Source organism: Cervus canadensis, chromosome 10 (genome assembly GCF_019320065.1).
Source record: "Cervus canadensis isolate Bull #8, Minnesota chromosome 10, ASM1932006v1, whole genome shotgun sequence".
In the NCBI taxonomy this organism is placed as follows: Eukaryota; Metazoa; Chordata; class Mammalia; order Artiodactyla; family Cervidae; genus Cervus; species Cervus canadensis.
In genome coordinates, this window is record NC_057395.1 from 60905198 (window position 1) to 60915907 (window position 10710).

Sequence of the window (10710 nt, forward strand, 5' to 3'; positions counted from 1 at the left end):
TGCTTTGTGCTTGGCCGCTCAGTCGTGTCCTGTTTTTGGGGACCGCATGGACTGTAGCCCGCCAGGCTCCTCTGTCCATGGGGATTCTCCATGCAAGAGAATTCTCCAGGCAAGAATACTGGTTCAGGTTGCTATACCTTCCACCAGGGGATCTTCCCAACCCAGGGACTGGACTCAGTTCTCCCGCATTGCAGGTGGATTCTTTACCAGCTGAGCCACCAGTGAAGCTCAATAGTAAAGGAGTGCATCCTTAATAAAGGAGAAAAAAAGCAAGTGGGAGAACTTTCAGTGATTTTAGAGTCGACCACCAGGGGGCGCCTTTGAGTCAGGGGTTCCGTCAGGTTAGCCTGGAGTGCGCCTGGATTTTTTTTTTTTTTTTGGCTGCTCCACATGTGTAGGATCTTAGTTTCCTGACCAGGGGTCAAACCCTGGCCCCATGCATCCCTACATTGGGAGCGTGGAGTTTTAACCACTGAACCACCAGGGAAGTCCCCAGAATGCCTAGATTTATTTATTTGTTTTTAAAATATTTATTTGACTATATCAGGTCTCAGTTGCAGCATGTAGGATCTAGTTCCCTGACCAGGGAGCGAACCCAGGCCCCCTGCATTGGGAGTGCAGAGTCTTAGCCACTGGACCACCAGGGAAGTCCCGAGTGCCTGAACTTATAGGACAAAAATAACAATACCCAGCCCACCTCAAAGGATGTGCCAGTGTTCCTTTATCCCACCTTCAGAACTTTTGTTACAGATGGTATCTATGTCTGCCCTTCCTCACAAAAAAACTCCCCTTACCAAAAAAAGAACAAAAGAAAAAAAAAAGACAATTTTAACTCTTTCATCCTTACATTGTTCTTCTGGCTTTATTTCTCTCCAGATCTTCATCTCTCAAAGCTTGCTGTTGTGGTTCAGTCACTCAGTCGTGTCTGACTCTTTGCAACCCCATGGACTGCAGCGTGCCAGGCTCCTCTGTCCTCCACTATCTCCCCGAGTTTGCTCAAATTCATCCATTGAGTCAGTGGTGCTATCTAACCACCTCATCCTCTGCCACCCTCTTCTCTCAAAGCTCCTCAGTCAGAATTCAGATGGTTAGAATTTGGAACTTGACTTGTGCAATGTCTTCATGGGCTTCATGGCAAATGGATGCTACAAATCTTATTATTCCTGTGAACAGGTGGGGAAACCGAGGCTGGCACAGCCCATGTTGCACAACAAACAACAGCCCAGAGGAGAGAACCCAGATAAACTCAGATAAACTCAATGAGCTCAGCCCTGACCCCAAGCGGGGACCCCAGGCTTTGAGTTCCTGCTCAGCCCGCTAACCTCTCCTCTGTCTGCATTTTTGTGTTTCCATGTCCCTGGACTCAATCTCTCCTATCTGCTGGGAGCCTGCCAATCATCTCTGTCTGCCACAGGTTTGGGGCCCTCCTGGTGGGCCATGTTCCCCCCTTCCCCCCGTCACACCCCAGGGAATTCAGGCAAGGATTCCTCCCCTTGTCTGCGTGGCTAAAATAATCAGAGACTTCCCTGGTGGTCCAGTGGCTAAGACTCTGCACTCCCAATGCAGGGGGCCTGGGTTTGCTCCCTGACTGGGGAACCAGAGCCCACAAGCTGCAGCTATGGGTTTGCAAGCCACAACTGGAAGAGGCTGCATGCTACAACTAAGACCTGATGCTGCCAAATAAATAAATATTTTTAAAAAAGACTTCAACCCCCAGAGTCCTTCTTACCCGACACCCTCTCCTAGGAACCCCTCTACAGCATGGCCGGGATGCTGGGCTCGGAGGAGAGGCTTGTCTAAGGTGAGCTAACCATGGCGTCCACCACCCGCCCTGCCACCTGATGACAGGAAGTGAGGACGTCTCCTCATGGAACCCAGCCACCCACAAGCTGCTCCTGAGTTTCCAGGTGTCCAACGGGCCTTCCTCCTGCCCCGGCCCCAAGGGCTCAGGGTGCCTCCTGCAGCATCGACCCTCTTGTTGCTGCTCAGATGCCAGGACACACCCAACACTCACTTCTCAGTCACACCGTGCATCAGGCACCCACCCTGAGGGCCACAGGGGTGCTCCTGGCTCGTTCAGGAAGCTAGTCTTTCAAGGAGGAAAAAAAGAATGAAAAAAAGAATCTTTTTCCTGGCCTCCAGGCTGCTTATTTACAATGACAGTTCATGAGGAACTGTGCTCTGAGCTGAAAAAAAAAAAATCCATTTTGGAAGAGGTGGGGCCTGGAGGAGAAGGAGGCAGAAAAGAGGCAGTGACAGACTCTAGGCTGGTCTCCCGCCTCCCTCTCTCCTCACTCTCACAGGGCGGCAGGAAGGCTTTTTAACAACACAACTGTGGTCTTGTTGTTGCTGCTTCATTAAAATCCTTCAAGCTTTTCCCACCCTCCAGGAGCAGCATGGCATGATGAGCAAGGCCCCATGGGATCTCGCACATTCATTCATTCATTCAGCAAATATGTATTCAGTGCCGAGCTCTGGGCTAGGGAGACAGAGACAAGTGGCAGCACATAAACATACTGTCGGACTTGACGCAAGTGCCATAGGAACAGTGGGGCAGGGGAGGAGGCAGAGGCGGGGTGGTCAGGACAGGCCCCGGGAGGAGGTGACGCCTGAGCTGAGACGTGACTAAGGAGGAAGAGTTAGCCCAGGAGGCCGCAGGAGGCCGGAACTGCAGAGGCAGTGATGGGGAGGCTGGCAGGACGGGACACAACAGGAGAAGCGGGGGCTAGATCGTGCAGGATGGCCTGACAGATGGGGAAACCGAGGCAGGCCCAGGTGACTTGCACACGGCCCTGCGGCTAGGTGGCTGCTCCCTTCCTAACTGCCCCCACACAAGGCACGAACTCTCTGTTCAAACAGATCTGAGTCACCTGGTGCGGGCCGTGTGTCCACCTGGGGCTTCCCAAGGGCAGGGCTGCATTGGCCGCTTCAGGGGCCCAGTGCCCTGTGTGTAGCAGACACTCATAGCATTTGTTGAGTTGGATCTCGGCATCGCATCTCCAGGATGCCGCCCAACGCCTGCAAAACAGCAGGGCCCCTGAGAGCAAGCATGCTGTGCTGAGGCTGCCCTGGCCCAAGTTACAGCCCACAGGCAGAGTCAGCCTCGCAGCGGCTGCATCTGTGCCCAGGGGCCCTCCTGGCCCTCACTGCTTACTGCTAATTAGAGCTGTCATCACGATGCGGGGGCTTGGTGGGGCTGCGAGCATTGCGGGTCCCGAAGAGCTCCAAAACCAGCCCCGCACTCGGGTTTCACCTCTAATCTGCATCCCAGTAAGCCCAATACTAGTTCACACGTCAAGGGCAGAAGCCGGCAGAGCGGCGCCTCAGGATGTCTTAGGTGATTGGGGGGCTGTTTGGTTAGCCAGCTGCCCCCCTCTACCTTGCTGGTGCCTGGGGAAGAAAACCCCATCCCGTGAGAGCAGGTATCCAGCAATCCATACCAGGCACCTCCGAGGTTTGGGGCCTTCTAGAAAGCTCAGCTGGGGGAAGTGTGATGGGGGCAGGTTTATCAGCTCCTGTAGAGGAACAGAAAGCTCGGTTCAGGATGTGGCAGGTGTGAGAGGAAGAGGAAGTACATGAGCTGCCGCTGGGCTCCTTCCGAGGCCAAGGCTGTCGTCCGGGCAGCCCGCTGCTTCTCCCAGTGGTGGGACAGTGGCCGCCTCACCTAGAGGAACCCTGGTGGAGAAGGCGCAGTGCAGAGAAGTCCCAGCGGGAGGCGCCCGCCTCCTGTCCTCCCTCTGCTGAGATGGTCCAAGTGTCCACCCACCAAGATTGGGTGTCGGCTGTGATGCACGGCCCTAGAATTCCAGGACTGTGCTGTCTAGGAGCCAGACATGGAAAGAAGCAAGTACAGTTCAGGTGTTCGGACGGAAGCCCCGTCAAGACACTGTGTGGTGAGGTGAAGGGGATGAGGGAGATGGTTGTCCCCACTCGGGAGCAGCAAGAGGGGTGCTGGGCGAGGTGTCACACCAGCCATAATGACAGCCACCCCAGCAGGGACGGCTGCCACCGACGGGCTCACCGTGCGCCCCGAGAACACACGCTTGTCGTCATGGATTCCTCCCACAGTTCCAGAATAGCCATGGCTCCAGTATCAGAGATGAGGAAACCGAGGCACAGAGAGGTGAGCAACTTGCCCACGGGCCCCCAGGCGGTAAGAGGAGGTCTGGGAGGAGGAAGCTGGCACATTGCTCCAGAGATGCTCCCCCAAGGTAATGGCAACGGGGCTTCCAGGCGCCAGTGTGTTTAAACCTGCCAACTGGTCCCGTCTTATTGTCAGCATCACTAGCCACCCTTGCTACTCTGCTCATCCCGGCCTGACAGCCTGGGGTCTCTTCCCAGGTGTGACACACAGACCAGACCCGGGGCCAGGCTGACTCAGCCTGCAGACAAGCCTGGGAGGAGGGGCGTGACCCGGGGGATTCACAGTCACTAGGTTTCCTCTGCCCTCCAGAGGTGCCTGCTCTCCTCTGCCCCCACCGCCTGCGTCAGTAGCCTGCAAATTGCCAAATGTTGATAATTACTGGAGGCCCCCAATCATCTAATCAACACCTGAGAGGGAGGAAGCAGGATGTGCGTGTGTGTGTGTGTGTGTGTGTAAGCAGGGTGTGTGTGTGTCCTAGAGCCCTGGGTGTGGGTGTGGGTGTGGGTGTCCTAGAGCCCTGGGCATCCTTCTCTCCCTGGGCATCCTTCTGAACCCTGAGGATGGAGGCAGAACGGGGGTCCTGGGCCTGGTTCTCTGAGACCCGGGCGGGCCAGGGTCACTGGACCCTTCCAGGCCAAGCGGCACCGCTCCTTCCCTGAGCTGAGCAAGCCTCACAAGGAGAGTGGGAGGCCCACAGGGAGATGCCCCTGTTGGCCACAGCTGGCCAGGACTCTCAGGCCAGCCAGCATCCAGCCTCTTCCGAAACTCTGGGCCTTGGCGAGGTGGTTTAAGGAGGAAAATGCTGACAAGGAGCAGGGATTTCACAAGCATCTAGCTTAAATTTTCCCTGGTCCAGATAGGGTAACAGAGGAGCAGAGAAAGGTACAGGTCACCCAGGATCACCTGGCAGTTTAGATGCAAGTCCCTGACTCCCCCATCCCTTACTTCTCACCAATAAGAGGGGCCCTTCCTCCCCATTCTCCTTCTTCACAGGCTTTCTCTCCAAAGGCAGGAAGTGGTGTGTAAGGAATGGCTTTGGACCTGGGCAGACTGGTTTGAAGCCTCGCTCCCCCACTTAATTGCTGTGTGACTTTGGGGGAATGTATTTCCTTCTCTGAGTCAGATTTCCTCATCTTTAAAATGGGGAATATAACTACTTCTTAAAGGAAAAAGGGACTCTCCTGTTGGTTCAGTGGTTAAGACTCTGTGCTTCCAATGTAGGAAGTGTAGGTTCGATCCCTGGTTGGGGGTACTAGCATCCCACATGCCATGTGATCTTAAAAAAAAAAGAGGAATAACTGCTTCTTAATGTTGTGGTGAGAATTCAGTGGAATAAGGTGTCTGTGGGATGGACCACTCCTCCCCCCCCCCGGCTGGCCTTTCTGAGACCCCCTAGACCATCAGACACTCTGTGGACTTCCTCCCTGTCTCGCTCTGTGATGGCAAATACACCCAAACTCAGAAACACACGTTCTCTGCCCGGCCTTTCCGACAGGCCTGAACATCCTCCCCTGCTGGCCTCAAGCACAGGGCTTCTCTCTGGATGGCTTCTCTGACCGGGGTGGGGGGTGGGGAGGGGGGTGGCGGGGGAGATGCAGAGAGAGATGGACATCTCCTGAAAGAGAGTGCTCCCAGGGGCTGTAGCGGACAGAGGATCCTGCCTCCCTTCTGCCACCCTGGTTTTCTGAGAGCTCAGCCCCCACTCCCCCCATCCCCCAAGAGTCTCCTGACTGCGGGGGCGGGGGGTTGGGGAGGTGGGGGACTGCTGGGGGGAGGGGCTCCTGGGGAGCAGCCTTCACCCCCTCCCTTGGCGAAGGGCAGGGCGCTAGGCGGCCAGTGGAACTGAAAGCTGCTGACAGCAGGCCTCAGGAGGAGTGTGGAGGGGAGGAGCGGGGAGAAGGTAAAGGAAGACATGAGGAGAAGAGACGAAGGGAGTCCTGCTCACCCCCCATGGCCCACCCCGGACAAGCTAAGAAAAGCTCTTCGGGGAGAACAACCGCCAAAGATGCACAGTTGCCCGCCCCAGCCTACGGAGCTGGGGGCCCTTCCTTCCCCCCAGCCAGCTGCCCCTAGCAGATTAGCATTCGACTCCGGAAAAGCAGGCCCCACACACCAACCCATGGGAGGCTGCCAGCTGAGTCAGCCGCTCTACCTGTCAGGAAATCATTCATAAAATATGACACCTTCCCAGCGCCCAGCGCCTGGCCTCACCCCAGCCGCTGTCCCGCCTGCCCCCATCCCCACAACCACAGGGCCTCCAGCCCTCCCTCCCGCCACCCCCCAGCCACTCTGTACTCTTCTCCTGGGATTACAAGAAATAAGGCCAGTTCAGCCTCCATAAATCAGTATTTACTTATGGGTCGCCTGCCCTGGGGACAACAGCCCAACAGCTGAGTCAAGAAGAGCGACTACTTCACTCAATTATGAACAAAAGTCGGTGACACAGCTTCCAAAGCGTTTTCCATGTCATGGCCACGCGGGTCATGGGCACTTCTTTATCTTCAGTTTCTGTATGAATAGCTGGAGGCTCCTAGGGCACCTCACTCGCATAGCTAGACACGGACCACACATGCCCAGTCCTCAGACAGAGGAAAACTGGGGGGCCCAGGGGGGCAGCAACTTGCCCCAGGTCACATGTGAGTTCAAACTGGAAGCCCACATCCTCAAAATGCCAATGATATGCCACATTCTTCTCACTTTCCACCACTCAAACCCCAATGCGCTCTCTCATTTGGGAGATAAAAGGCAGGTGACTCTCCTGCTGAAGAACTGGATTCTTTATCACAGCCCTGTGTGCCTGGGCCCTGCTTCCCTCCACCCTCACCACATCCCCATGCACTCTCCTTCTGCAACCACTTGTTTCTCAAGCATACCAAGGGTGCCTCAGGGCCTCTGCACATGCCTGCTCCTTCTCCCTTCCATTCATTACATGTCAGGCTCCCTAGTGTTCTGCAGGATTAGGTTCCATGTCACCTTGGAGAGACGTTCCCTGACCATCGCGAGAAACACCCCCCCAACACTATTCCCTAGCCTTGCATGAAAACTGCTGCTGCTGCTAAGTCACTTCAGTCGTGTTCGACTCTGTGTGACCCCATAGATGGCAGCCCACCAGGCTCCCCCGTCCCTGGGATTCTCCAGGCAAGAACACTAGAGTGGGTTGCCATTTCCATCTCCAATGCATGAAAGTGAAAAATGAAAGGGAAGTTGCTCAGTCGTGTCCGACTCTTAGCGACCCCATGGACTGCAGCCTACCAGGTGCATGAAAACTACTCCCGTTCTAATCCATAGTACAAGTTAATCATGTACTTCTTCACCTGTCAACTGCCTGTCTCCCTGGGGAAAGTAAGCCTGTGAGGTTGGTTTTACTCACGATGATGTCCGCAAGGCCTCGCACAATGCTTGGTATGAAACAGGCCCTTGGTAAATATTTGTTGCATGAAAAATGAACGATTTCTCATTGTGTACCATCAGAACCCCTCAGGCTGGCACTTAAGTCCCTTTATCCTCTGACCATACCACTAAGTTGAGCAGTTAAATGATTAGAACACATCTTCCCCATTCGTCATTCTTATTTGGTGTTCATGACAGAGGGACTCAGAAGAGCCCTGGAGGGTGAGGGTGGAGCCAGGAGTTGGGAGCCCAGGAACAGGGCCACTTGGTGCCACCCAGCTAAGCAGGGAGCTGCGGGTGCTGTAGGAGAGTGTTCTCTGAAACTGCCCTGATTTCTATTCTCTGTGCCCCCAGGAGTGGCAGCGTCGGCAAACACTCACTGCTTCATGAGAAGGGTTTCAAGCTACATCTGGGTCACCCTTCTGATCAACTGCTGATCAGCACTGACCCATCAACACTCAGACCTACTTTAGAAGCTGAGGCAAACATACCCAAATGAGAGGATCAAGGATCTCAACGTTATACATCCATTGGAATCACCCAGGGATCCTGTGAAAATTGCAGATGCCCTGACCCCTGCCTGCTCAGGCCCATGCTGATTTCACAGGTCTGTCTGAGCTTGGGCAAGGTGAGCAGCCGGGGAGGTTCTGATGCACACTGAAGGCTGTCAGTGATTCCAACGCTGGCTGGACACTGCAGTGTTCTGAGCAGCTCTGGAAAACACTGACGCCAGGCCCCTCTGTGCAGAGATCCTGACTCAAGGGCTGGGGCTTTTCAAGCATTCCCCAGGTGATTCTACAGGGCTGCCAGGGTTAGGAACCACTGCCCAGGTCCTTGCTTTCTAGACTGCTTTCGCTGACCCAAGTCAGGGGACCTGGCTCTTCTTGTGGGTGGTGGATGTTAGGTGAACACTGATTGAGTGCTTGCTGTGAGCTGTGCTGGACACACCCTTGCCCTTAAAGCCTCCACTCCCACTGGAGCTGGGAGTCAGCCCGGAGGGGGACCAGGCTGGGGGCGGGTGGGCACTGATGCTCCTGCTGCTCTCCTGCTTAACCCCTGTCTGTGACTCCCTTTAAGACCAAGTCCTAAGGCTCACCTGGTAAGATCTGGTCCCTGACTATCTTCCTGGCCTTCTCTCCTGTGGTTCTGGTTCCCCAACACATACCCCAGGGCCTTCCTCATTTTCAATGACCTCCAGTTCTTCCACAAGCACCACAAGTTTTTCCCATCTCCGTGCCAAGGGAGCTCCCGCCAATGCCTACTGCTGCATCCTTAATCTCCACTCACCAGCCTTCCTCACTCCTGCTGGGCTTCACTCAGTGGGTCAAAGGGCTCCATCGGGGCTCCTAGGGCGTGTTCTGCACATTTCCTCTAGTGGGCATCTATCATGCTGCCTCGAAGTCGCTGTCCACCTCCTGGAAAGCAAGGCTGGGTGTCCCCAGCATCTAACACAGGCACTTAAGGGTTTTGGGGGAGAGGAGGGTAGCAAGGGCAAGTTGTGTTTTTGGCTTACTTTGGCCAAAGTTCTAAAGACTTCTTAGAGAATGGACAGCCTCTGGCAGGGTAGTCAGGAGACTATTCAATACCAACTCAAGGACTAGAAAGTTGCCATGAGAATGGAAATCCAGAACTTGACAGGCTAGATATTACCAAGAGATACCTTATCACCCAGTTAAAATCCAGACTCTACTGTGTACTAGCTGTGGGCCTTTGGGCCAGTTATCTAACTCTCTGAGCCTCAGTTTCCTCATCTGTACAATAGAGATAATTATAGTGCTAGCCCAAGGCTGCTGAAAGAAGTAAAACAAGCCAATGTATATAAAGCTTTTAACACAGCAGTGCCTGGCATAAGGAATCATTCAGTAAATGTTGGCAATTATTACTGTTATTATTGCTCATGGAACACCCATGCTGAAAAAGCCTTAAGAGATCATCTAAATTAACTCTTGCATTTTAGAGCCAGGGAAAAGAAAGGTCTCACTGGCTTTTCTGTCCGGGCTTGCAAAGCCAGAGCAGGACCAAGCCAATGGGGTCTCCTCCTGGGCCACCGAGGAGAGTGGGGAGGGGCTGCTGGGGATCAGCTGATGTGTTGGCCAGACGCCAGCTGGACCCTGTAATGACTTGGAGTCTGACAGTCCCTACATCTCGGCTCTGTTTCAGGCCAAATCACTGAGCATATTTTAGGATCAGCAAAAACCCACAATGCCTTTGGCTGAGCACTTTCTCTCTTCTTGTTGAAGCCCAGGGGTATTTTCGAGGAAATTGAGTCCATCTGTTTCTGATTCATTTGTACTTAACTCATCACCAAGCTGTTTTGTAAGAGCCCTTTGATGTGAAAGCAGCCTTATTCCATAAGCCTCTCTAAGCCTTTATTTAGTCAACAGTAGGTAAACGGGGGCTCTCCAAAGAAGCCAGAGGCAGCTTCTTCATCTCTCACAACGCACAGGCCACGTGACCTGGAAGTGTGGCCCTCAGATCCCCCTCTTTGGGCCTGTCAGGGCAAAGTGACCACGCCCTGACTCCGGACCAGTCTGGAGCGCCTGGCCACCTCTCCTCCCAGGGCGCTGTGACCCAGTGTCCTCCTCCACTCCACCGCTCACAGCTTGCCCACGTGGATTTATGATTTCCTGTGCATTTCTTGATTTCAAGTTCCTCGACGGTGAGTGGCAGGGGTCCTGATTCATCACGTCCCCTACCATCCCAGCACCGTGCCCTGTACACAGTTACAGGGACCATCACTTCCAAATCAAAAACCCACGGGAAAGATCTAACAAGTATAAGGGTCCCCAAAGGGACAAAGGGGCAGAATATTTGAAGTTGGGGCTGCCAAGAACGTAGTGAGCAGCTCAGAGAACTGCTGATTGAACTGAAAGTCCCAGGGTACGTACGAAGGGAGAGTCTGTCTCCCCTTCTCTCTGCTGCCCAGACCAAAGCACCCACGAAGTCTCACAGCTTCTCTGTTTCATTCAGCAGGATGAAAAATAGGAATTTCTTATTTCAAGAGTATGGACGAAAACTCCACTAAACTCAAGGCTGAGTCACCAGATGCTCCTGAAAGGAAGCCCAGGTGTTTTAGGGGATGTCCCTAAATTTTGGGGTGCTTTCAAGGCTTCACAGCCCAATCTAGAGGTGTTTCTGTTAGACAGTAGGATCTTGGAGGGTCTCCCCCGGGCTGG